Below are 27,760 nucleotides of genomic sequence, written 5' to 3'. Positions count from 1 at the left end.
TACACAAGGTCAGTTACAAGGGAGGAGATATACATATCCGTATTGCCTAGATTTCCTTCGACGCCAAGTAGAGTCCCATCCGGACACGAGACGAAGTCTTCAATCTTGTATCTTCATAGTCCAACAGTCCGGCCAAAGGATATAGTCCGGCTGTCCGGAGACCCCCTAATCCAGGACTCCCCCAGTGGCGCGTGTCCTCGTAAATGAGGTTTAGTCCGATGTCATCGTCCATGAGGACTTTGGTAAGTCGAAACCCGTCCACGATGGGACTGGGGACTAACGTGGCTGGCACTCGTACTGTTTTGTACTTTGGTTCGTCGCTGGCGTTAAATGTTATAGACGTGTTGTTCCAGGGGTTTATCGCAGCAATTTGGCAGACTTCGGTGAGCTCGCGAAGTGCCCTTTTGAGCTTTTTGTTTGAAGCGAATGTCTCAAAGACTGTCAATACTCTTGAGTTATCGTCCCCTGGGGGATGCCGTTCTGGGTCGTCCTTGATAAGGATGTCCTCGCCGCTCTTGGCTACCTGTCGTAGTATCCAACATGCTCTAAGGCTGTGGGTTGCCACGGTATCTGGCGTTGTATGTATTTTGCATGGGCCATCGAGCCATCCCACCAGAACGGCGCCGTGCCGCATAGCGGTTTTGTGTTTCTTGACTGTTGGACTGGGGGTGCCGTGAGGGTGCGCCCTTTTTGCCTGTATGGGGAGTTGAGTTGGGACTGGCGGTTCCCAGTGAGCTGCCTGAGTTTTCCAGGTGCTCTCCATCGCGCTGTACTTTTGTACGATGGTTGCCAAGTCAGCGAATTTCAGTATGCGGCGGCGATTGATGGCGTTGAGGATTCCTTCGTCTGCGCAATTGTTGCGGAACGCCGATATTGCGTCCTTGTCACGGCAATCTTTTATCTTGTCCTTGACAAGGAGGAATCTGGCCCAGAAGTGGTGGACCGTTTCCTGATACTGCTATTTTATGCTCATGATAGAGTCTATATCCGGGTGGGTGGGTGGAATTAAATCTGAACCCCGACCTGACCGATTATCCAGAGTCTGATGACCTTCCGGGCTTAACAGTCCGGGTTCCGGAATATCTTCTGATTGTTTAGGACCACCGTCCGATGCTATGTTCGGAGGGCTGGTCACATCCTTTCGCGGGTGGGTATCCGGCTCTTCCTGATCGACGGTCCGATCCTAGTCCGTCTTCGGCATAGGCGAAGACTCGCCGTCCTGCTCCACGACTACAGCAATCTGGTGGGTGACCGGTAGGGTCTCGATTTCTCCTTGATCAGTTTTAGGCCCGATCCGATCGTAGTCTGTGGCTATTCCCGAAGAGGCGATGCGATCTAGGAGTTCGTTCAAAGACGAAAGCTCTGTCGGATCCATCTGCTTGGAGTGGTCGGAGTTGATGCGAAGGGGTTTTTTGATGGCCCGAGAGGTCATCGTCGGCTCAACGGCCGAACGGGCGATCATAGTAAAGCCGCCCAACCGGAGGGTTTGGCCTGGGGCCAGAGCTCCCCCGGAGGTGATGCTGTCTTTAACGACAAGGCGAGCCATCAAACCTTTCATTGACGGCACAGTGGAACTCCCAATGAAAGCACCAATGTCGGTGTCAAAACCGGCGGATCTCGGGTAGGGGGTCCCGAACAGTGCGTCTAGGATCGATGGTAACAGGAGACAGGGGACACAATGTTTACCCAGGTTCGGGCCCTCTCTATGGAGGTAATACCCTACGTCCTGCTTGATTGATATTGATGAATATGGGTGTTACAAGAGTTGATCTACCACGAGATCGAGATGGCTAAACCCTAGAAGCCTAGCCTATATGACTATGGTAATGAATATACCCTTTCCGGACTAACCCCTCCGGTTTATATAGACACGGGGGAATCTAAGGTTTACATAGAGTCAGCTACATAAGAAGGAATCTTCATGATTGGTCGCCAAGCTTGCCTTCCACGCCAAGGAGAGTCCAATCCGGACACAGGTACAGTCTTCGGCCTTCATATCTTCACAGCCCATCACTCCGGCCCATGGATAATAGGCCGCACACCCGAGGACCCCTTAGTCCAGGACTCCCTCAGTCACAAGATTAAGGTAATCACGATCTGCTGAGTGTTAGTGGGACGGGAGTGATGATAATATATTTGTGGAATTTTTTATTAATATCTGGAATAGTTTTGAGAGGTTCCGGAAGCGTTTTGGGGTCACCGGAAGGGTTTCAGTGAATATCAGGTAATACCGGGTGAGGGAGTCCTAGATTAGGAGGTTGTCGGTGTCAAAACCGGCGGATCTCGGGTAGGGGGTCCCGAACTGTGCGTCAAGGCCGGATGGTAACAGGAGACAAGGGACACGATGTTTTTACCCAGGTTCGGGCCCTCTCGATGGAGGTAATACCCTACTCCTGCTTGATTAATATTGATGATATGGGTAGTACAAGAGTAGATCTACCACGAGATCAAGGAGGCTAAACCCTAGAAGCTAGCCTATGGTATGATTGTTGTATATGGAGTTGATGTCCTACGGACTACAACCCTCTGGTTTATATAGACACCGGATAGGGTTAGGGTTACACAGAGTCGGTTACAATGGTAGGAGATCTTGAATATCCGCATCGCCAAGCTTGCCTTCCACGCCAAGGAAAGTCCCATCCGGACACGGGACGAAGTCTTCAATCTTGTATCTTCATAGTCCTGGAGTCCGGCTGAAGGTATAGTCCGGCTACCCAAACACCCCCTAATCCAGGACTCCCTCAGTAGCCCCTGAACCAGGCTTCAATGACAACGAGTCCGGCGCGCAGATTGTCTTCGGCATTGCAAGGCGGGTTCCTCCTCCAAGTCCTTCATAGAAGATTGTAAACACCAAGAGTAGTGTCCGGCTCTGCAAAATAAGTTTCCACATATTGCCATAGAGAGAATAATATTAACACAAATCAAATCTGCTGACGTATTCCGCAGTGTGTCATCACACTACGGCCAAGTCCTTTACTCGAATCGTTTTTACCTTTCCACCTCAGCACATTTTGCGAGGCGGTTTCCTTGGCACGTCTTGTCAAAGCAGAGATCGTGTACCCCTTTTACGGGATTCTCATCAATACGGGCGTGGGTAACCCAACCGCGCCATTTATCACGGCGCTTGGGAGGCAAGCGAGTTTTACTAGGCTGGTGGGGACGCACAACCGCATCCGCCCATATAAGGGGATAAGGATCCACCTTTTTACCTACGCCTTCTTCCTCCTTTGCCTATCCATCTCCTGCGCACTCGAGCTCCAGCGCCCAAGCCCGCACTTCCCACCTCAACCTTCTCCAGCAATGTCCGGAGCGGGAGGCAAGTGGATGGTCTCCTCCGCCACGGAGGGCCAAGTCAAGAAGCTAAGGAAGGCCGGATACCTGTCTAAGGACATCGCGCACCGGCTTCCCGAAAAGGGGCAGCTTCTCCCCACCCCAAGGCCCCATGAGAGGGTAGTATTTCTTCCTCACTTCCTCCGCGGACTGGGTTTTCCACTCCACCCATTTGTCCGGGGGCTCATGTTCTACTATGGCCTGGATTTCCACGATCTGGCCCCGAACTTCATCCTCAACATCTCGGCGTTTATCGTCGTGTGCAAGGCTTTCCTCCGCGTCCGCCCTCATTTCGGCCTCTGGCTCAAGACCTTCAACGTCAAGCCCAAGGTGGTGCGTGGCAGCCAGGCGGAGTGCGGAGGCGCCATGGCGGGCAAGATGGCCAACGTCCTATGGTTCGAGGGCTCTTTTGTGGAGACCCTAAAGGGGTGGCAATCCAGGTGGTTTTACATCACCGAGCCACGCGATCCGAAATGGATCGCAGCCCCCGAGTTTCGATCCGGACCCCCCACGCGGCTTATGTCCTGGAAAGAGACGGGCCTGTCGTGGGGTGATGAAAAAGAGGTGACCGGATTGCAAACATGCATCCAGTCCCTGGTGAACAAGCCAATCCGGCTTGTTAATGTAATCCAGGTTATGCTCGTCCGCCGGATCCTCCTGTGCCAACAACGGGATTTTAATCTGTGGGAGTTCGACCCGGCGCAGCACCAAACCCTTAGCAGGCTCTTCGACACGATGTACGAAGATGCCTGGAAGGTGCTATTCAAGGGCGCCGAGGCTCCCGCATCCGCTTCCGAGGACCGCGGATACAGCTCGCAGCGTCACGCTAGCGAGGTAAGCTATCTTCACCTTTTACAGGATGTTAAGCTTTTTTCATAGTTTGACTCTATGCAGGATCTAAACTCCCTTACCTTTGATAGGCTTGGCAGGCGATATCCGGACCGATTAACTGTCCGGCTCCGCTGCCCGAAGACCCAGCCCCAGCTCTACTAGTGAAGCTGCTGGTTCCGGCGCCTTATGTGGTGCCGGAGAATAAGGCCAAGAAGAAGAAGACCACGGGGACTCGAAAGAGTGCCCGTAACGTGGTGGTGTCGGACTCGTCATCCGACGAGTCCGAGACGCCCTCTTCCCGTGAAAACGAGGAGGAGGAAGAAGAAAACTCTCCCCCCCCAGCGGAGGGAGGAGAGAAGAGGAAGGCCGCCCCAACAGGGGAGGCCGAGGGGTCTAGGAAAAGGAAGACCCCTCCGCCGGACTACTCCCCCGATGCCGAAGAGGGCGAAGAGGAGTGGCCAAACAGGGCCAAGCGTCCGGCGAAATCGTAAGTTCGGATATCAGAGTAACTCATGATGTTCCTTTGTCACACAGCTTTCCCTAATGTCGAACATAATTATGCAGCCCGCCCCGGGCCGAATTCAACGAATCATCGGGCGGCTCCCTGGACTCATCGGACGTGAACTCAGTTCCACCCGCTGTCTCCCCCCGCACTGCAGACGACGCCGAAGTGGCGTCGCGACAAGCTCCGGGGCAGGAGGAGGTGGTCCCGGAGGAGCCGCAAGGCAACCTCACGGACTCCAGGAGTGAAGGGGATAAGGTCCCCCAGGGCTCCAAGTCTGGCTTTATGCCGGACACCGCGTCGGAATCTTCCACAGTTCCGGACCGCGGTAGGAGAACTCCTTCCAAGAGGAGCAAGCCTTCTGAGCCGGCGGCCTCCGTCCAACTAGAGGTGCCGGACAATCTGCTAGAGGTGCTTGACGGCGCCTCCATCGACAAGGGGCACCGTACTATTATGAGTATGGTGATCCAGAAGGTTCAGTCCGCCAAGAGTGGACTGACTGAAGCTTGCGCTAGCCTTCTAACAGGCTTCGAGGTAAGTAAAAATATGTAAAAATATTACCGCATAGACAGTAGCCCCTGATGCTCTGTTTGGCGTTCGGAAAGAAAAGCCGAATAGAGGATCTATTAAATTTTGCAGGAGTCTAACAAAAAAAGAGTCAATATGCGTATGCAGGCTTCGCTGCTATCCACCGCCGACTGACTGCGGAGGTGGGTGTCCTGAAGCAGGACCTCGAGCGGACCGAGCAAGAGCTCGGCCTTGACAAGCGGCGGCTCGAGGAGAAGGAAGGTAAGAAATACCTTACAGAAAAAGTGCCTATAAAAAGGCGTGATTGCAAAAAAAATAACAAGATTGTACTGCTTATTGTAGGGGCCACGACTGAGGTGGCGACCCTTAAGCAGGCGCTGTCTGAGGCCGAAAAGAAAACGTCCGCGGAGCGCACCGAGCAAGACAGACTTGGGGCTCAGGTCGGCGAGGTGCAGCAAGAGCTTCAGGCTCTCATGAAAAAACATGAGAGTTTGGAGCTTGAGTCAAAGGCGCAAGCATCCGAGCTCGCGACGGCCCTTGAGAATGCCAAGTCTACCAAGGCCGAAGCCCAGAAGGCCCTCCAAGAGTTGGAGGAGATGAGGAAGATAGCAGCGGGTAAGGCATTCTTTATGCAAAGCAGAAATATAAAAGTAAACTACTTGTTACTTACCCGAATCCGGAGCTCTCCAGGGGCATTCGCAGATCTTCCCCGCAGCGTATCCGCCGCCGCCGCATTCTACCGAGCTGAAGAGGGCAGCTCGACAGAGAAGGTGTTCTGGTCTCAGTATTCTGAGGCCGGACACCCTGTGCCCTTGAGCGACCAGCTGAAACAGCTGGTCGAGCTCCACAAGACGGCCGAACAGGCCATGAAAGGCTTCATAGTTCGGCTGTGGCCCGGAGAGGCCCTGCCTGGGAGCTATTTCGGGCTGGTGCGGCGGCTGGTGGAGGCCTGTCCGAGGCTCGAGGTCATCAAGCGCTCCGTCTGCATCGAAGGTGCCCGTCGGGCCCTTGCCCATGCAAAGGTGCACTGGGGTAAGCTGGACGGTGAGAAGCTTGTGAAGGACGGGCCGCCGCCGGGGAAGGAGCATCGTAAGCCCGAGAACTACTACAAGGATGTTCTTGCAGGTGCCCGCCTTGTGGTGGATGAATGTACCAAGGATGTGATTTTTGAATGAACTCGCTCGTGTTTATCCTGTGCGCTGAAAACTTGTTCATATGCGCTAAGCAATGCTTATTGAATTTAAAATATTACTTTCTGTGCCGCCGTTTATCAAAAAATTGAGAGATGGCCAGTCGTCGGCTTCTGCCCCCATGCCACTAGTGCTGGGGTGTTCGGGATAAACCTGAGTGCTCTTTTTCCCATAGTTGGGTCCTTCGAGGGAGGCGCTCAGCACAACGAACCAGGCAATCGGACTATAATGCTTGAACACTCTCACTTAGCCATAGAACTCTATAATTTTAAATTTCGGCGAAGCCCCTAATTCAGAAGACCGAGTTCGGGGTGCTATCCACGCCTTGGCCGGACAAAGCCAGCTCCTCGCTCGAAGCGGCATAAGTCTTTAGGGACTCGAAAAACCTCTCGAACAGCGACCGGTCTCTTGCCTCATCATGACAGTCAGTTTGAGCTTTCTCCACTGAGGTGCTTAACCCAGCTGAACCAGGGCACAATCGCAGTGGTTCTCCTAGTGCTACCTTAGCCGATATAGCGGAATGTAAGGCACCAAAACATAGGAGCCGGGCAAACCCAACTATTGACCCAAATCATGATTCGGAGCCGATGCATATAGTGCTATAAGTTCGGGGTGCCGCACTTGTGAAAGTGTACGGACTTCTCACACCATAATGAGGGGTACTGAAGCCCCTGGCGTGTTTGCCGTACCATGGTGTACGGGTGCAATCATGTCATTTAATAAACATATATGTGAAAAGAGGATAATGCAAAAAATAGACAAAAAGCTACGCATTGTTTATAGAGAGGCTATTTATCAAAGCCGAACGATATAAATAGTGTGATAAGAAAAAAGATATTGGACTATTTAACATGTCCTGACCAGGGGCAGGCCGCGGAATTGTATTCAAAACAGGTATATTGCTCGTAACAGAGACCACCTGGGAGTTCCATAATGCGGCATGGCTTGTCTGCCTCCCTGGATCTTGCATCGTTTGTGCGGCAGTCGAATTGCCGAACAGGTTGTCCGAAGTATGGAGTCCTGAAAGTAAGAAAAAATTAAAAAAAGAATCTGGCAGCCCCTAGTACGTTTTAAGCCGTATTTTGGGCGTGTCATTATTGTGCCCCTTCCCCTGTGCCCATGGTATTTCAAGGGCGTAGTTATGTACGCGAGGCACTGGTTTCGCTATGTCGCGAGAGCTGGGGTTGGGGCCGCATTGCTATGCTTGCTCAGAGTTGTGGTTTACTCCGGGCGCGCTTGGCAGTTTCTGGCTTTTTAACGGCCGGACTGGAGAATTGCCTAAGAAGGCTACTTTGTACTTCCGCTGCGAGAGCCGCCGTGTGCTCCTCCGTACGGAGGGAGCGTTCGGTGTTTCTGTTGACCGTGATTACTCCTCGAGGGCCTGGCATCTTGAGCTTGAGATATGTGTAGTGCGGCACCGCGTTGAACTTTGCGAATGCGGTTCGTCCGAGCAGGGCGTGATAGCCACTGCGAAACGGGACTATATCGAAGATTAACTCTTCGCTTCGGAAATTGTCCGGGGATCCGAAGACCACGTCAAGTGTTACTGAGCCTGTACAGTTGGCTTCTACACCTGGTATAACGCCTTTAAAAGTCGTTTTTGTGGGCCTAATCCTTGAGGGATCTATGCCCATTTTCCGCACTGTATCCTGGTAAAGCAGGTTCAGGCTACTGCCGCCGTCCATTAGGACTCTTGTGAGATGAAATCCGTCGATGATTGGGTCGAGAACCAATGCGGCGAAGCCGCCATGACGGATGCTAGTGGGATGGTCCCTTCAATCAAAAGTGATCGGGCAGGAGGACCATGGGTTGAACATTGGGGCGACTGGCTCCATCGCATATACGTCCCGTAGCGCACGCTTCCGCTCCCTCTTGGGAATGTGGGTTGCGTATATCATGTTCACCGTCCGCACTTGTGGGGGAAAGCCCTTCTGTCCATTGTTGTTCGGCGGCCTGGGCTCCTCCTCGTCGTCGCTGTGCAGCCCCTTGTCTTTGTTTTCGGCCCTTAACTTGCCTGCCTGCTTGAACACCCAACAATCCCTGTTAGTGTGATTGGCTGGCTTTTCGGGGGTGCCATGTATCTGGCACAAGAGGTCGAGTATTTGGTCCAAACTGGACAGGCCCTGAGTATTCTTTTTGAATGGCTTTTTCCGCTGACCGGATTTATAGCCTCTGAATCCAGCATTGACTGCCGTGTCTTCATTGCTGTCGCTGCTAACGCGGCGTTTTTGCTTATTCTGACGTGTCCTGCCACTTTTGTCCTTGGTATCCGAATTACCAGGGTTCTTTGATAAGTTGTTACTGTGAGCTAGCCAGCTGTCTTCTCCCGCGCAAAAGCGGGTCATGAGTGTTGTGAGGGCTGCCATAGATTTCGGCTTTTCCTGTCCCAGGTGCCGGGCAAGCCACTCGTCGTGGATGTTATGCTTGAAGGCTGCTAGGGCCTCTGCGTCCGGACAGTCGACTATCTGGTTTTTCTTTGTTAGGAACCGTGTCCAGAATTGCCTGGCCGATTCCTCTGGCTGCTGAATTATGTGGCTTAAGTCGTCGGCATCCGGTGGTCGCACGTAAGTGCCCTGGAAGTTGTCGAGGAATGCGGCTTCCATGTCCTCCCAAGAACCGATTGAGTCTGCTGGCAAGCTGTTAAGCCAATGCCGGGCCGGTCCTTTAAGTTTGAGCGAGAGGTATTTGATGGTGTGTAGATCATCGCCGCGTGCCATGTGGATGTGAAGGAGATAATCCTCGATCCATACTGCCGGATCTGTTGTGCCATCGTATGATTCGATGTTTACGGGTTTGAAACCCTCTGGGATTTTATGATCCATTACTTCATCCGTGAAGCATAGCGGGTGTGCGGCGCCTCTGTATTGGGCTATATCAGGACGCATCTCGGAAGAGCTATGTCTGTTGTGTTCGGCCCGGTCGGATTTGTTGTATCTGGAGTGAAGATCATCGTCACGTGCCGTAGGGCGCCTGCGCGATCCGTAGATCGATCTTGTTTGTCTTGCCTTATCCTCCAGTACGTCTCGCAGGTCTGGCGCATTTTCCCGTGCCTTAGTTGAGCGGTGTCGGGACATGGCTTGGGTGGAGGGCCGAGAGGCCTCTCTATCGCGGCCGCGAGGTGGCCGGTTTGTCATGTCGTGCGCTGGTGATGTAGGTGCTTCCTCCTCTGATCAGGGTAGCGGCCTGCGCTTTGGGTAACTCTTGGAGGGGCGTTCGAGTTCATACTCTTCGGCCGCAAGGACTTCAGTCCATCTGTCAGCTAGCAAATCTTGGTCAGCTCTAAGCTGTTGCTGCTTTTTCTCGAGGCTGCTTGCCGTGGCTAAAAGCCTGCGTTTGAAATGCTCTTGTTCGGCGGGGTCTGATGGTACGACGAATTTGTCGTCATCGAGGCTTGCCTCGTCTTCGAAGGGAGGCTTATAGTTATCATCCTCGACCTTTCGGTCTGCCGCTCTCTCATGAGGGCTGGCTTCTCCATCTTCCTGTGCCAAATCTTGCTGGGTTGGGTGTTCTTCGGCGCTATCCGGGGTAGTATTATCTCCCGTGCCGGAATCACCGTTTTTGCTTTGGCGGGATTTAGAGCGGCGCCGCTGACGCCGGCGCTTTGGCTATTTCTTGGAGGTGTCATCCCCCGCTGTTCCATCACCATCTCCATCTTTTGGAGTATCCACCATATATATGTCATATGACGAGGTGGCCTTCCAGCGCCCTACAGGTGCTGGTTCCTGTTCGCCTCCTACATCGTCGTCCATACCGTCGATGTCTTCGGAGCCGAAGTCAAGCATGTCGGTTAAATCGTCGATAGTGGCTACAAAGTGGGTGGTGGGTGGGCTTTGAACTTCTTCATCGTCCGTATCCCATCCTCGCTGACCGTAATCCGGCCAGGGCTCTCCTGATAAAGAGAGAGACTTGAGAGAATTCAGGATGTCGCCAAAAGGCGAGTGCTGAAAGATGTCCGTGGCGGTGAACTCCATTATCGGCGCCCAATCGGATTCGATTGGCAGGGGCGCGGGGGGTTCGGAGTCCGGGGAGGAGTCCGGATCCTCGGAGTCATGGGTCATGCAGAGTGCGGGGCTGGCGCTCGGCTCGATCGCCTTTGAGATCGCAGCCCCCGAGGTGACGTCCAACCGCTCATCTTCGATTGGCGCGATAGGCTCCGAGTTAGGGGTCGGAACCGGTGCGTGTGCGGCCTCCAGGACACTGTCCGGAGGCAGAGCTAGATCATGCCCCTTGAGATAGTGCGGCACGCTTGGCCGTGGCTCGAACCCGTCAAAGATCAAGTCTCCGCGGATGTCAGCCGTGTAGTTTAAGCTTTCAAACCTGACTTGATGGCCAGGGGCGTAGCTTTCGATCTGCTCCAGGTGGCCAAGCGAATTGGCCCGCAGTGCGAAGCCGCCGAAGACGAAGATCTGTCCGAGGAGAAAAGTCTCACCTTGGACCGCATCGTTGTTGATGATCAAAGGAGCCATCGGGCCTGAAGGCGACGACACAGAGGAACTCTCAATGAAAGCACCAATGTCGGTGTCAAAACCGGCGGATCTCGGGTAGGGGGTCCCGAACTGTGCGTCAAGGCCGGATGGTAACAGGAGACAAGGGACACGATGTTTTTACCCAGGTTTGGGCCCTCTCGATGGAGGTAATACCCTACTCCCGCTTGATTAATATTGATGATATGGGTAGTAAAAGAGTAGATCTACCACGAGATCAAGGAGGCTAAACCCTAGAAGCTAGCCTATGGTATGATTGTTGTATATGGAGTTGATGTCCTACGGACTACAACCCTCGGTTTATATAGACACCGGATAGGGTTAGGGTTACACAGAGTCGGTTACAATGGTAGGAGATCTTGAATATCCGCATCGCCAAGCTTGCCTTCCACGCCAAGGAAAGTCCCATCCGGACACGGGACGAAGTCTTCAATCTTGTATCTTCATAGTCCTGGAGTCCGGCTGAAGGTATAGTCCGGCTACCCGAACACCCCCTAATCCAGGACTCCCTCAGAGGTCCTCGGGCGTTCAGGCTATGCAACATGGGCCAGACTAATGGGCCGCGAAGATACAAGACAGAAGACTTTCCCCCGTGTCTGGATGGGACTCTCCTTTGCGTGGAAGGCAAGCTTGGCGTGCAGATATGAATATTCCTTTCTCTGTAAACCGACTCTGTATAACCCTAGCCCCCTCCAGTGACTATATAAACCGGAGGGTTTAGTCCGTAGAGGCAATCATAATCATACAGGCTAGACATCTAGGGTTTAGCCATTACGATCTCGTGGTAGATCAACTCTTGTAACCCTATACTCCTCGAAGTCAATCAAGCAGGACATAGGGTTTAACCTCCATCAAGAGGGCCCGAACCTTGGTAAACATCGTGTCCCCTGCCTCGTGTTACCCTTTATCCTTAGACGCATAGTTCAGGACCCCCTACCCGAGATCTGTCGGTTTTGACACCGACATTGGGGCTTTCATTGAGAGTTCCGCTGTGCCGTCGTCAAAAGGCTCGATGGCTCCATCGATCATCTACAACAATGCAGCCAGGATGGAGATTCCCCCCCCCCCCGGCTAGATCTTCGTATTCGACAGCTTTGCACTGCGCACCAACTCGGTTGGCCACCTGGAGCAGATCGACAGCTACGCTCCTGGTCACCAAATCAGTTTTGGAAATTTGAACTATGTCGCTAATATTCGAGGAGACTTGATCTTCCAAGGTTTTGCGGCTCCAACCACCGCTCCGACCTTAGATCCGGAGCGCGTCACCAGGTCCGAAGACGAGAGTCTAGAGCCCGCCGGACTCTCTGCGGCCATAGAGCTCAGCACTGGAGAACTGGAGAGGATAGCACCACCGGCAGTCATCACAAAGCCGGACTCTTCTCCGAACACTAGCTCCGAACCCTCGAAGTCAGCGTCATGCAATCCAGGCCAGGGAACTTCGGTCCCCGTCCAAACCCCGCTCTTAAACGAGGCTCCGGACTTAATGTGATCCATCGCCATCAGAGAGGAACTGCTTCCGAACTGCGCCCAGCCAGGACTAGGGGCTGAAAATAGGGAATTTTACTACCCACCCGCCACCCACTTTATAGCCACTGTCGAGGATCTAACCGACATGCTCGACTATGCCTCTGAAGACATCGACGGTATGGACGACGATGCCGGAGAAGAGCAGGCCCAAAACCCGTCGTTCACCGGACGCTGGACGGCCACTTCCTCATACGACGTGTACATGGTGGGCACACCTAAAGAAGGTGATGGTGATGATGAGAAGGATCCAATCGAGGACAAACCTCCTAAGATACCAGCAAAGCGTTGACGTCAGCGGCGCCGCTCTAAATCGCGTCGCGGAAAATAAAGCAATACCGGCACTGGCGACGATGATACTCTGGAAAACACCAAAGACCAAGAAGACCCCATCGAACCAACATCCAAACAGGATGATCGGGAGGATGGGCAAGTCGACCCTAACAAGCAAGCAGGGAACAAAGACTCGGAGGATAGCAACTATCTACCACTCTCCAAGGACGACGTGAGCCTCGGCAACGAAGATTTTATCGTGCCAGAAGAACCCCTTGAACATGAGCGCTTTAAGCGTCGGCTAATAGCCATGACAAGAAGCCTAAAGAAAAAGCAGCAGCAGCTTCAAACTAACCAAGATCTACTTAATGACAAATGGACTAATGTCTTGGCAGCCAAAGAATATGGCCTCGAACGCCAAATAAAGAGTTACTCGAAGCGTAAACTGCTACCCCAATTCGACGATGAGGAGCTGGAGCCCATACCACCCGCGCGTAATGCGGCTGACGGACCTGACCGACCACCACGTGGCCGGACAGAACAGCAACTCAAGCCGAACACTAGCGCGCACCACCTCGCTGTAAAAGCAAAGAAACAACAGCTCTGGGATACACTTATGACCTACATCAGGACCTAGACAATAGAGCCAACCAGACTAGGTCAATCTACGGATCAAGGGGGCGTGCTCCGATGTGAGAGGATGGTTATCAATCCTGGCGCGACAAGCACAACCAGGCCCGGGCCGAAAACTGCATATGGACTCCATATGAACTGCGTCGGGACATGGCCCGATATAGAGGCGCCGCACACCCCCTATGCTTCACCGATGAGGTAATGGAACACCATTTCCCAGAAGGGTTTAAACCCGTGAACATTGAATCATACGACAGCACAAGAGATCTCGCAGTATGGATTGAAGATTTTCTTCTCCACATTCACATGGCTTGCGGTGATGATCTACATGCCATCAAATACCTCCCCCTAAAACTTAAGGGGCCAGCTCGGCACTGGTTAAACAACCTCCCAGAAAAGTCTATCGAAAGCTGGGAAGACCTGGAGGATGCCTTTAGAGACAACTTCCAAGGCACCTACATCCGGCCTCCAGATGCTGATGACCTCAATCATATTGTCCAACAGCCCGGAGAGTCTGCCCGAAAATTCTGGACTAGGTTCCTCATTAAAAAGAACCAGATTGTCGATTATCCAGACGCCGAAGCCCTAGCGGCCTTTAAGCATAGCATTCACGACGAATGGCTAGCCCGACACCTCGGCCAAGAGAAGTCGAAGTCCACGGCAGCCCTCACGACACTCATGACCCGCTTTTGCGCGGGCGAAGACAGTTGGCTAGCCCGTAGCAGTAAAAGTACAAGCGAGCCTGGCACTTCTGAAGCTAAGAATAACAACGGCAGGCCCCGACACAACAAACACAAGCGCCCCAGCAATAATGACAATACCGAAGACAGGGCGGTCAACGCCGGATTCAATGGCTCCAAGTCTAGTCAGCTGAAGAAGCCATTCAAAAGAAATAGAGAGGGATCATCCAACTTGGACCGAATACTCGATCGACCCTGCCAAATTCACGGCACCCCCGACAAGCCTGCCAACCATACCAACTGAAGTTGTTGGGTCTTTAAACAGGCATGTAAGTTAAATACCGAGCATAAGGAGAAAGGGTCACCAAGCGAGGACGACGACGAGGAGCCTCGTCAACCAAACACAGGGAGACAGAAGAAATCCCCCCAAGGTCAAAACGGTAAATATTATATACGTCACTCATATCCTCAAGAGGGAGCGCAAGCGCACGCTAAGGGACATCTATGCGATACAGCCAGTCGCCCCAAAATTCAACCCATGGTCGGCCTGCCCGATCACCTTCGACCGCAGGGACCATCCGACCAGTATCCGTCACGGAGGTTCGGCCACACTGGTCCTCGACCCAATCATTGACGGATTACACCTTACGTGAGTCCTCATGGACGGCGGCAGCAGCCTTAACCTGCTCTATCAGGACACAGTCAGCCAGGTGGGTATTGATCCGTCAAGAATCAAGCCTACCAAAACTACCTTTAAAGGAGTAATACCCAGTGTAGAGGCCCACTGCATGGGCTCAATCACATTGGAGGTTGTCTTCGGTTTGCCGGACAACTTCCGAAGCGAAGACTTGATCTTCGACATCGTCCCCTTCTGCAATGGCTACCATGCACTGCTCGGACGAACCGCGTTCACTCGCTTCAATGTCGTCCCACACTATGCCTATCTCAAACTCAAGATGCCCAGACCACGCGGCGTTATAACGGTCAATGGAAACATGGAATGCTCCCTCCGTACTGAGGAGAACACTGCGGCCCTGGCAGCAGAAGTACAGGGCGGCCTTATCAAATCGACTATTACATCGGCGGCCAAGTCCTCGAACACTGCCAAACGAGTCCGAACCACCCCACGGTACATAATTACGCACTAAAGATACCATGGGAAAGGATGGAGGCATTATAAAGACAAAGTCCACAATACGGCTAGACCCTATCTGGACACTCATATTTCCTTTTTATTTTTATTTTTTCAGGTTCCTTACAACCCACGTCACCTTTTCGACGGTACCAAGTCCTCTTTTCGAGGCCTATCATGAAAACACCGATCGATGATCCTCTCAAAGGACAATACACAAAGGGGAAAAAGCAGCGTAGACGCGTTGTAGAGTACCTACAGGGTCTTTAAAGATCACCTCGTCCGTTTTCAGGACACATACACAGTTTTCCCTGTGTTCGGCATGTAAAATAGCCTTGTTGCTTATTGCACTATTTGTACCAATACATTTTGACATATCAATCAGACTATAATGGAAACAGTTTCTAGCCCAACCTATGCGATATTAGCCTATCTACTAACCTATGTCACCTCGGTACGACTTAAATCGCCAGGGGCTCTATTAAGCCACATACACTATATTTTACATCTAAACAATGTCCGAACACTTTCACAATGCAATTCCGCATCCCGAATATAGCATTATATGCATCGGCTCCTAATCATGTCTTTGGTCAATAGTTCGGTTGCCCAGCTCCTGTGGTTACTACCTTACGTTCCGATTGTTCGGCTAAGGTAGTAAAGGGAGAACTACTGTGATCGTGTTTCTAGTTCATCCGGACAGACACCTCAGTAGAGAAAGCCGAAAACTGACTGACATGATGCGGCGAGAGCTGGTCAGCTATTCGGAGACTAAGTATAAATCTCTTGTGATTTTTTCCGCATTATGCGACAGGCCGGCCTTCACCCGGCCGGGTATCCACAACACCCAAGTTCGGATAACCGAACAACACTAGGGGCTACGCCTATACTCCCATTATAAATCTCATATGGCTAAGTGAGAGCGATAAAGCCAAATAGTCTGATTGCCTGGTTCGCTGCACTAACACCTCCTTCACAGACCAAGTTACTGGGTCAAGTGTGTTTAGGTGCTATACCGAACACCCTCGTACTACTGACGTGGGGGATGAAGCCGACGACTGGCCAACTCTCACATATTGTTAACGGCCGCACAGGAGGAAAATATTTTAAATAAAGCAAGCAACATATCATACATAAGCCTTGTTTCATAATACAGGATCGGACAACATCGGACATATTCATTCAAAAATGAGGTCCTTCGAACACTGGCCCTCTATAATGTGGGATCCTTCTAAGACATTGACACGTCTCCAACGTATCTATAATTTTTGATTGTTCCATGCTATTATACTATCCATCTAGGATGTTTTATATGCATTTATATGCTATTTTATATGATTTTTGGGACTAACCTATTAACCTAGAGCCCAGTGCCAGTTTCTGTTTTTCCTTATTTTTGAGTTTTACAGAAAAAGAATACCAAACGGAGTCCAATTGACGTGCCAATTTTTGATGATTTTTTATGGACCAAAAGAAGCCCCGGGAGTAAAAGTGTTGGTCCAGAAGAGTCCTGGGCTGTCCACAAGGGTGGAGGGCGCGCCCTACCCCCTGGGTGTGCCCCCTATCTCATGGACGACTCGGGGACACCCCTGACTTGTTCCCGATGCCAAAAATTCCTATAAATACAGAAACCTCCAGAAAATAACCTAGATCGGGAGTTCTGCCGCCACAAGCCTCTATAGCCACCAAAAACCAATCAGTACCATGTTCCGACACCCTGCCGGAGGGGGGATCCATCACAGGTGGCCATCTTCATCATCCCAGCGCTCTCCATGATGAGGAGGGAGTAGTTCACCCTCGGGGCTGAGGGTATGTACCAGTAGCTATGTGTTTGATCTCTCTCTCTCTCTCGTGTTCTTGATTCGGCACGATCTTGATGTATCACGAGCTTTGCTATTATCGTTGGATCTTATAATGTTTCTCCCCCTCTACTCTCCTGTAATGGATTGAGTTTTCCCTTTGAAGTTATCTTATCGAATTGAGTCTTTAAGGATTTGAGAACACTTGATGTATGTCTTGCATGTGCTTATCTGTGGTGACAATGGGATATTCACGTGATCCACTTGATGTATGTTTTGCTGATCAACACCTCGTGAACTTATGCATAGGGGTTGGCACATGTTTTTGTCTTGACTCTCCGGTAGAAACTTTGGGGCACTCTTTGAAGTTCTTTGTGTTGGTTGAATAGATGAATCTGAGATTGTGTGATGCATATCGTATAATCATACCCATGGATACTTGAGGTGACATTGGAGTATCTAGGTGACATTAGGGTTTTGGTTGATTTGTGTCTTAAGGTGTTATTCTAGTATGAACTCTAGGATAGATCGAACGGAAAGAATCGCTTCGTGTTATTTTACTACGGACTCTTGAATAGATCGATCAGAAAGAATAACTTTGAGGTGGTTTCGTAACCTACAATAATCTCTTCGTTTGTTCTCCACTATTAGTGACTTTGGAGTGACTCTTTGTTGCATGTTGAGGGATAGTTATATGATCCAATTATGTTATTATTGTTGAGAGAACTTACACTAGTGAAAGTATGAACCCTAGGCCTTGTTTCAACGCATTGCAATACCATTTTCGCTCACTTTTATCATTAGTTACCTTGCTGTTTTATATTTTCAGATTACAAAAACCTATCTACCATCCATATTGCACTTGTATCACCATCTCTTCGCCAAACTAGTGCACCTATACAATTTACCATTGTATTGGGTGTGTTGGGGACATAAGAGACTCTTTGCTATTTGGTTGCAGGGTTGGTTGAGAGAGACCATCCTCATCCTACGCCTCCCATGTATTGATAAACCTTAGGTCATCCACTTGAGGGAAATTTGCTACTGTCCTACAAACCTCTGCACTTGGAGGCCCAACAACGTCTACAAGAAGAAGGTTGTGTAGTAGACATCAATCTCTTTTCTCTGCACAAGGAGGTTAGCGCTTGAAGGTATATCTTTAGATCTTGCAATCGAATCTTTTAGTTTCTTGTTTTACCACTAGTTTAGTTTATAAAAGAAAACTACAAAAAATGGAATTAAGGTTGCCTCATATGCTTCATCTTTTTAATGTCTTTCGTGAAAATAAGGATTCCGATAATTGTGCCAAAGTGTTAGAAGAAGAATGTATTAAAATGTTTGGCACTAAATCTTTGGATGATGAGAATGATTGCAATGTTTTTAGTATGAATTCTTTGAATATCCATGATGCTAATGATATGCAAAGCCACAAGCTTGGGGATGCTATGTTTGATGAAGATGGTATTTTTGTCCCCCAAGTTTTGATGGGCAAATTTATTATGATGAAAGCATCCCTCCTATCTATGATGATTATTGTGATGACACGTATGCTATAAAGAATGATGATATCCATGAAACTTGTCATCATGATTTTAACTTTCAATTGGATTATGCCTCACATGATAGTTATTTTGTTGAGTTTGCTCCCACTACTATTCATGAGAAGAAATTAGCTTATGTGGATAGTAATAAAAATTCTATGCTTGTAGACCATGAAAAGAATGCTTTATGTGATGGTTATATTGTTGAATTCATTCATAATGCTACTGAAAATTATTATGGGATAGGAATATGCTTTTACATATTGCAATAATATCAAGTTTCCTCTCTATGTGTTGAAAATTCTGAAGTTATCCTTGTTTTACTTTCCTATGCAAGTTGATTCTTGTTTCCACAAGTTGTTTGCTCACAAAATCTCTATTCATAGGAAGTGTGTTAGACTTAAATGTGCTAGTTATATTCTTCATGATGCTCCGTTTATGTTTCAATTCTTATCTTTTATGCGAGCATCATTGAAATCATCATGCCTAGCTAAAAGGCAATAAAGAAAAGCGCTTGTTGGGAGACAACCCAACATTTACCCCTACTATTTTTGTGTGTCCTCATGATTAAGCTACTGTAGTAATCATGTTTTATAGCTTTTGTTTAAATAAAGTGCCAAGTAAAGCCTTTAGGATCTTCTTGGGTGATTGTTGTTTGATCATGCTGATAAAAACAGAAAGTACGCGCTCACGAAAATAATTATCTTTTTTTACCACAGAGCGATAAAATACCAATTACAACTGCAGTAGATCAATATACTTTTTATCATGGTCTTCGTAATTTTTCAGAATTTTTGGAGATAGAAAAGTATTCGAAATCTCCAGATTACTACAGACTGTTCTGTTTTTGACAGATTCTATTTTTTGTGTGTTGTTTGCTTATTTTGATAAATCTATGGCTAGTATCGGGGGGTATGAACCATAGAGAAGTTGGAATACAGTAGGTTTAACACCAATATAAATAAAGAATGAGTTCATTACAGTACCTTAAAGTGGTGATTTATTTTCTTATACTAACGGAGCTCATGAGATTTTCTGTTTAAGTTTTGTGTTGTGAAGTTTTAAAGTTTTTGTGTAAAGATTTGATGGATTTTGGAATAATGAGTGGCAATATCCTAAGCTTGGGGATGCCCAAGTCACCCCAAAGTAAAATTCAAGGACAACCAAAAGCCTAAGCTTGCGGATGCCCCGGAAGGCATCCCCTCTTTCGTCTTCGTCTATCGGTAACTATACTTGAGGCTATATTTTTATTCACCACATGATATGTGTTTTGCTTGGAGCATCTTGTATAATTTGAGTCTTTGCATTTTAGTTTACCACAATCATCCTTGCTGTACACACCTTTTGGGAGAGACTCACATGAATCGGAATTTGTTAGAATACTCTATGTGCTTCACTTATATCTTTTGAGCTAGATAATTTTGCTCTAGTGCTTCACTTATATCTTTTTAGAGCACGGTGGTGGTTTTATTTTATAGAAATTATTGATCTCTCATGCTTCACTTATATTATTTTGAGAGTATTTTAGAACATCATGGTAATTTGCTTTGGCTATAAAATTAGTCCTAATATGATAGGCATCCAAGATGGGTATAATAAAAACTTCCATATAGAGTGCATTGAATACTATGAGAAGTTTGATACTTGATGATTGTTTTGAGATATGAAGATGGTGATATTAGAGTCATGCTAGTTAAGTAATTGTGAAATTGAGAAATACTTGTGTTAAGGTTTGCAAGTCCCGTAGCATGCACGTATGGTAACCGTTGTGTGACAAATTTGAAGCATGAGGTGTTCTTTGATTGCCTTCCTTATGAGTGGCGGTCGGGGACGAGCTGTAGTCTATTCCTACCAATCTATCCCCCTAGGAGCATGTTCATAGTGCTTAGTTTTGATGACTTGTAGATTTTTGCAATAAGTATGTGAGTTCTTTATGACTAATGTTGAGTCCATGGATTATACGCACTCTCACCCTTCCATCATTGCTAGCCTCTTCGGTACCGTGCATTGCCCTTTCTCACCTCGAGAGTTGGTGCAAACTTCGCCGGTGCATCCAAACCCCATGATGTGATACGCTCTTTCACACATAAACCTCCTTATATCTTCCTCAAAACAGCCACCATACCTACCTATTATGGCATTTCCATAGCCATTCCGAGATATATTGCCATGCAACTTTCCACCGTTCCGTTTTCTTTGACACGCTCCATCATTCTCATATTGCCTTGCATGATCATGTAGTTGACATCATATTTGTCGCAAAGCCACCACTCATAATTTTTATACATGTCACTCTTGAATCATTGCACATCCCGGTACACCGCCGGAGGCATTCATATAGAGTCATATTTTGTTCTAGTATCGAGTTGTAATTTTTGAGTTGTAAATAAATAGAAGTGTGATGATCATCATTATTAGAGCATTGTCCCGTGAGGAAATAAATAAATAAATAAATAAGAGAGAGAAAGGCCAAATAAAAAAGAGAAGGCCCAAAAAAAGAAAAAAAAATATGAGAGAAAAAGAGAAAAGGGGCAATGCAACTATCCTTTTTCCACACTTGTGCTTCAAAGTAGCACCATGATCTTCATGATGGAGAGTCTCTTATGTTGTCACTTTCATATACTAGTGGTAATTTTCATTATAGAACTTGGCTTGTATATTCCAACAATGGGCTTCCTCAAAATGCCCTAGGTCTTCGTGAGCAAGCAAGTTGGATGCACACCCAGTTAGTTTCTTTTGTTGAGCTTTCATACATTTATAGCTCTAGTGCATCCGTTGCATGGCCATCCCTACTCCTCGCATTGACATCAATTGATGGGCATCTCCATAGCCCGTTGATTAGCCGCGTCAATGTGAGACTTTCTCCTTTTTGTCTTCTCCACACAACCTCCATAATCATATTCTATTCCACCCATAGTGCTATGTCCCTGGCTCGCGCTCATGTATTGCGTGAAAGTTGAAAAAGTTTGAGAATACTAAAGTATGAAACAATTGCTTGGCTTGTCATCAAGGTTGTGCATGATGGGAGCATTTTGTGTGACGAAAATGAGGCATGGCAAAACTATATGATTTTGCAGGGATGAGCTTTCTTTGGCTATGTTATTTTGAGAAGACATAATTGCTTGGTTAGTATGCTTGAAGTATTATTGTTTTTATGTCAATATTAAACTTTTGTCTTGAATCTTTCAGATCTGAATATTCTTGCCACAATAAAGAAGATTACATTGATGAATATGTTAGGTAGCATTCCACATCAAAAATTCAGTTTTTATCATTTACCTACTCGAGGACGAGCAGGAATTAAGCTTGGGGATGCTTGATACGTCTCCAATGTATCTAGAATTTTTTTATTGTTCCATGCTATTATACTATCCATCTAGGATGTTTTATATGCATTTATATGCTATTTTATATGATTTTTGGGACTAACCTATTAACCTAGAGCCCAGTGCCAGTTTCTGTTTTTCCTTGTTTTTGAGTTTTACAGAAAAAGAATACCAAACGGAGTCCAATTGATGTGCCATTTTTTGATGATTTTTTATAGACCAAAAGAAGCCCCCGGAGTAAAAGAGTTGGGCCAGAAGAGTCCCGGGCCGTCCACGAGGGTGGAGGGCGCGCCCTACCCCCCTAGGCGCGTCCCCTACCCCCCTAGGCGTGCCCCCTATCTCGTGGACGACTCGGGGACCCCCCTGACTTGTTCCCGACGCCAAAAAATCCTATAAATACAGAAACCTTCAGAAAATAACCTAGATCGGGAGTTCCGCCGCCGCAAGCCTCTGTAGCCACCAAAAACCAACCGGGACCCTATTTCGGCACCCTACCGGAGGGGGGATCCATCACCGGTGGCAATCTTCATCATCCTGGCGCTCTCCATGACGAGGAGGGAGTAGTTCACCCTCGGGGCTTAGGGTATGTACTAGTAGCTATGTGTTTGATCTCTCTCTCTCTCTCGTGTTCTTGATTCGGCACGATCTTGATGTATCGTGTGTTTTGCTATTATAGTTGGATCTTATGATGTTTCTCCCCCTCTACTCTCTTGTAATGGATTGAGTTTTCCCTTTGAAGTTATCTTATCGGATTGAGTCTTTAAGGATTTGAGAACACTTGATGTATGTCTTGCATGTGCTTATCTGTGGTGACAATGGGATATTCACGCGATCCACTTGATGTATGTTTTGCTGATCAACTTGCGAGTTTCGTGACCTCATGCATAGGGGTTGGCACATGTTTTCGTTTTGACTCTCCGGTAGAAACTTTGGGGCACTCTTTGAAGTTCTTTGTGTTGGTTGAATAGATGAATATGAGATTGTGTGATGCATATCGTATAATCATACCCACGGATACTTGAGGTGACATTGGAGTATCTAGGTGACATTAGGGTTTTGGTTGATTTGTGTCTGAAGGTGTTATTCTAGTACGAACTCTAGGATAGATCGAACGGAAAGAATAGCTTCGTGTTATTTTACTACGGACTCTTGAATAGATCGATCAGAAAGAATAACTTTGAGGTGGTTTCGTACCCTACAATAATATCTTTGTTTGTTCTCCGCTATTAGTGACTTTGGAGTGACTCTTTGTTGCATGTTGAGGGATGGTTATATGATCCAATTATGTTATTATTGTTGAGAGAACTTGCACTAGTGAAAGTATGAACCCTAGGCCTTGTTTCAACGCATTGCAATACCGTTTTCGCTCACTTTTATCATTAGTTACCTTGTTGTTTCTATATTTTCATATTACAAAAACCTGTATCTACCATCCATATTGCACTTGTATCACCATCTCTTCGGCGAACTAGTGCACCTATACAATTTACCATTGTATTGGGTGTGTTGGGGACACAAGAGACTCTTAACTATTTGGTTGCAGGGTTGTTTGAGAGAGACCATCTTCATCCTACGGCTCTCACGGATTCATAAACCTTAGGTCATCCACTTGAGGGAAATTTGCTACTGTCCTACAAACCTCTACACTTGGAGGCCCAACACCGTCTACAAGAAGAAGGTTGTGTAGTAGACATCAGACATCAGCAAAATACCACTCCGGCATGCGGTTCTCTTTGCCTGCGGGCGGTCCCTTGATAGCGAGCTTGACGGTGTCCATCTTCGCCCACTGCACTTTGACATGGGCGAAGGCATTTTGGGCTTCGGTCCAGGCCTCCTGGGCACTTTGGAGGGCCTTTGCAAGTTCGGATTTTTGATCCGAAATTTTATGCTCTAAGGACTCACATTTGCTTATAGCATCCTTGGGCTCCTGTTGGACTTCCTCCACCCTTTACTCATGTCTTAGGCGGGCGGCTCATTCCTCCTCCGCCTCTTTCTTGGCCTCGGCTAGCGCGCTCTTGAGGGTATTGACCTCAGATGCGTCAGCTATGAGCAAAGTTATAAGACTCATTCAGATGGCAAATTATTGCTGATATTATTTCGGAAGCATTTTCGGTATCACATACCTTGCTTTTCTGCTAACTTCCACCTCAGCTCAGATGCTTCGGCGACCTGGGTAGCCGATGCCTGCATCGCAACCTATTTGGTTCAAATAGATATGTGTGTTAATCTCCTGATTGAGTCATTCGATCATCTGTTTGGCTTTTCCTTGTGAATACCAAACAGAGTCTCAGTGGCTACTATCTATACACAGACACTTTTTCTCATATAGCCAAAAGGTATTATATTACGTACCTCAAAGCCTCTCAGAAGGCTAGTATACGCCTCATCCAATCCGCTTTTGGCGGACCGAACCCTTTCAATCACCGTGCCCATAAGGGTACGATGTTCTTCTACAATGATAGCACTTTGAAGTGCTTCCATCAGAGTATCCGACGCCTCTGGATTGACAGAGGATGCCTGTGGGATTTGCGCACCCCCTTCTTTCGAAGGAGGTTGCCCGCCTGATTCCGGAACCATATAGGTCTCCGGAATAATATTCAGTTGGGGCCTGAATTGTACAGGGCCCCCGTAGTCAGTCTCCATGGGGGTCGATTTCCCCATGTTTTCGACAGCCGGGATATCGCCCTCTCGCGCCACCGTGGTAGCTCCCCGCACCTACCCCTGACCCGGAAGGGCCCTTTGGGACAACACTTCAGCGTTATCCGTAACTTTAGGGGAGGAGGCTGGCGGAGGCGACCCGCTGTCCATCACGCTCGGATCCAGCGAATTCCCCGAAGATGAGGATTGTTGGGGGAGGACGCGAGCCGAACTGCAGCACGTAATAAAGTACATTAAGATCACAAAGCGGAAAGCCAGATAGATATATAAGTACAAGTGCCTTTGGGGGTACTTAGGATCCAGCCAGGGGCTTCGGGCTAGGGCTCCATTCATCAGCGTCCGATTCGAAGTCATCCATGAGGGAGATTCTCCCTTTCTTGGACGCCTCCGCCTCCAGATCCGCAAGATCCCCCCTTTTCTTATTTCCCCCCTTAAGGGGAGATTTACTCTCTTCCTCCTCCCCTTCATCTTTGTCAAGTGAGGAGTGGGGCTCGGTGTCTTCGGACACTATGTTCGAAGCACCTTTATGACAGAGGCTACTTTTGGCCTCCTTGCCCTTCGTCTTGGCCCGCTTTTCCGGCGCCTGGTATGGCACCGGAACCAGCATCCTCGTTAGCAGGGGATGGTTGGGTATTCAGGTAGCGGAGCCGGACAGTGAATCCGCTCCGCCTTCTTCATCCAGCCTTGTGGGAAGAATGGAAAGCTTGGTGAGTTGATTTGCAGATAATAAAGTTATCATAAAAACTCACGGGAGATGATGCGTGGGTACAGTCGAGGCCAAGATCTTCGGTCGTTTCTGGCCACGTCTTTTGGGCCTTGAACAACAGCTTCCACATATCTTCGTGCTCCGTGCCAAAGAACCACCGCAGGGTCTGGGGGCTGACCAGGTCGAACTCCCACATGTGCTGAGTCCGGTTTTGGCAAGGCAGAATTCGGCGAAAGAGCATAACCTGGATTATGCTGGCAAGTCTGGTATCCTTGTCTACCATACTCTTGATGCGCTTTTGCAACATCATCACCTCATCGGATGATGCCCAGTCCAGGCCGTTGTTGAGCCAGGATGTCAGCCGCAGTGGAGGCCCGAACTTGAACTCGGGAGGAGCGGCCCATGTGGAGTCACAGGGTTCCGTGACATAGAACCACCCCTACTGCCACCCCTTCACGGTCTCCATGAAGGTGCCTTTCGGCCACTAGCCTCTGACCTCTACTCCAAAACGTGAACTTCACAGATCCGAAGCCTAGTGACGTTGGGAAGTTTTCTCACCATGGCGCCACCGCACTCTGCGTGTTGACCATCCACCACTTTGGGCTTCACATTGAAGACCTTGAGCCATAGGCCGAAGTGGGGAGGGATGCGGAGGAATGCTTCACATACGACGATGAACGCCGAAATGTTGAGGTAGGAAATCGGAGCTAGATCATGGAAATCTAGCCCGTAGTAAAACATAAGGCCACCGACGAAAGGATGGAGGGGAAACCCTAATCCGCGGAGGAAATGAGGGATAAATACTACCCTCTCATGGGGCTTCGAAGTAGGGACGATCTGCTTCTTGGCCGGAAGCCGGTGGGTGATTTCCTTGACCAAGTACCCTGCTTCCCGGAGCCCCTTGATGTCCTCCTCCGTGACGGAGGAGGCAATCCACTTGCCCTACGCTCCGGATCCAGACATGACTCAAATGTTCTCTGTGGACGGAAGGAATCAAAGCTTGGGCTCTGGAGTTTGAGGGTGGATGGGCTGAGGAAGAAGAAGGCGTGGGGTGAAAAGGAGGGTTATTATCTCCTTATAAAGGCAGTGAATATAGAGCGTCCCCACACAAGCCTTAAAACTTGCCTATTCCCAAGGGGTCGTGCGGACAGCATGGTTGGATTACCCAAGCCCGTATGGATGAACATCCCATGATAAGGGGGCACGATCTCTATTTTGACAAGATGTGTCACCGGAGACTGTGTCTCGAAATGCGAAACGGGAGATTGAAAAGTGATTAAAATAATAAAGAGGCCAGCCATAATGTCTCGCCAGCAAAAGCTGTTGTCGGCGTTCTGGGAATGGGGGTCCCCAGACTTGCCTGCCTGCAGCCTGCGGCATGGCTCAAATGGGGGCCCAGCACGGCCCATCTTCATCAACACAGACCCAAGACCCTCGCGAGGGGCCAAGCCTCACGGGGCGGACGACACGGAGCTTCCTCAGGCACGGCCTCATCAGGCTGGCTCGCGAGGAGGCGGAGAGGTCAAGGCGAGGTACCTCACGAGGTGCCCATGACGCAAGCCATGACGACCAAAGGCGCCAGGCGGGCGCCAGCCCGCGCAGTGTCCTCCTTTCCTCTTTGGTGCAAAGGAAGCAAGCGCAGCCGCGGAGTACCGAGGCATCAGGCAAAGGTTGCCATTTCGGTGCAACAAGACCAAGACCAGGAGGACTGTAGGACGGAGGTCATCGTGGAGCCCAAGACGGCGTCACCACCAGAGCTTTGTGCAGGCGAAGACTACTTTTGTCAGGATAGCTAGTACTAGTTGTCCCCCTTCAAATTAGCCCGCCATTGTTGGCTCCCTTCCCGCTCGATATTTGGGAAGAGGACCAGGGCCTCTATAAATAGGACTAGCCACCATAGTAGGAAGGGGTATCGAAATCCGAGAGAGAGAGAAGGGTGACTGAACTCCCCCTAGCAGTTCGTCCCCCCAGCCAAGAACAGACCCTCGCGAGGCTGTTCTTCCTTGTATTGTCCATCATCATCAGCCCAAGAGGCAATCCACCACACCACACACTGGAGTAGGGTATTACACCATAATGGTGGCCCGAACCAGTATAAACCCTGTGTCTCTTGTGTCGTTCTTCCCATAGCTTAGATCTTAGCGAGGCGGAGGGGTGCAGGTAGGTAGGAGGCAAAATCTCCGCGCGCACCCCAGTGTTCGAACCTCAAGGGTCTGCCGGAACCCGAAATCCGACATTTGGCGCCCCAGGTAGGGGTGCACCGGAGTTTTCCCTTCCGCCACCGCCACGACCTGCCTCGCGATGAGTAGCGCGTCGCCCGCTCCGGCCGCCGGCGCCAGCACGGGGGCCAAGGGCTCCGAGCCCTGGCCACAGCCCAGCAATGGGTACGGTGGCCGGACCAGTTCAAGCCAATGACGTCGTCGCGCTACGACGGCGCGACTGATCTGCTGGCCTTCTTGCTGGCGTACGAGGAGGCCAACCTCAAAGCTGGAGGTGACGATAGGATCATGGCCAACTGGCTCCCCATGGCCCTCACCGGCGCTCCGCGCACGTGGCTGCTCCACCTGCCGGCAGCCTCCGTGGCCTCTTGGGAAGAGCCCCGCAGCCTCTTCCCCGCCCATCA

The sequence above is a fragment of the Triticum urartu genome, chromosome 1 (genome assembly GCF_003073215.2).
Source record: "Triticum urartu cultivar G1812 chromosome 1, Tu2.1, whole genome shotgun sequence".
Taxonomy (NCBI): domain Eukaryota; kingdom Viridiplantae; phylum Streptophyta; class Magnoliopsida; order Poales; family Poaceae; genus Triticum; species Triticum urartu.
This window is presented reverse-complemented; position numbering follows the sequence as displayed.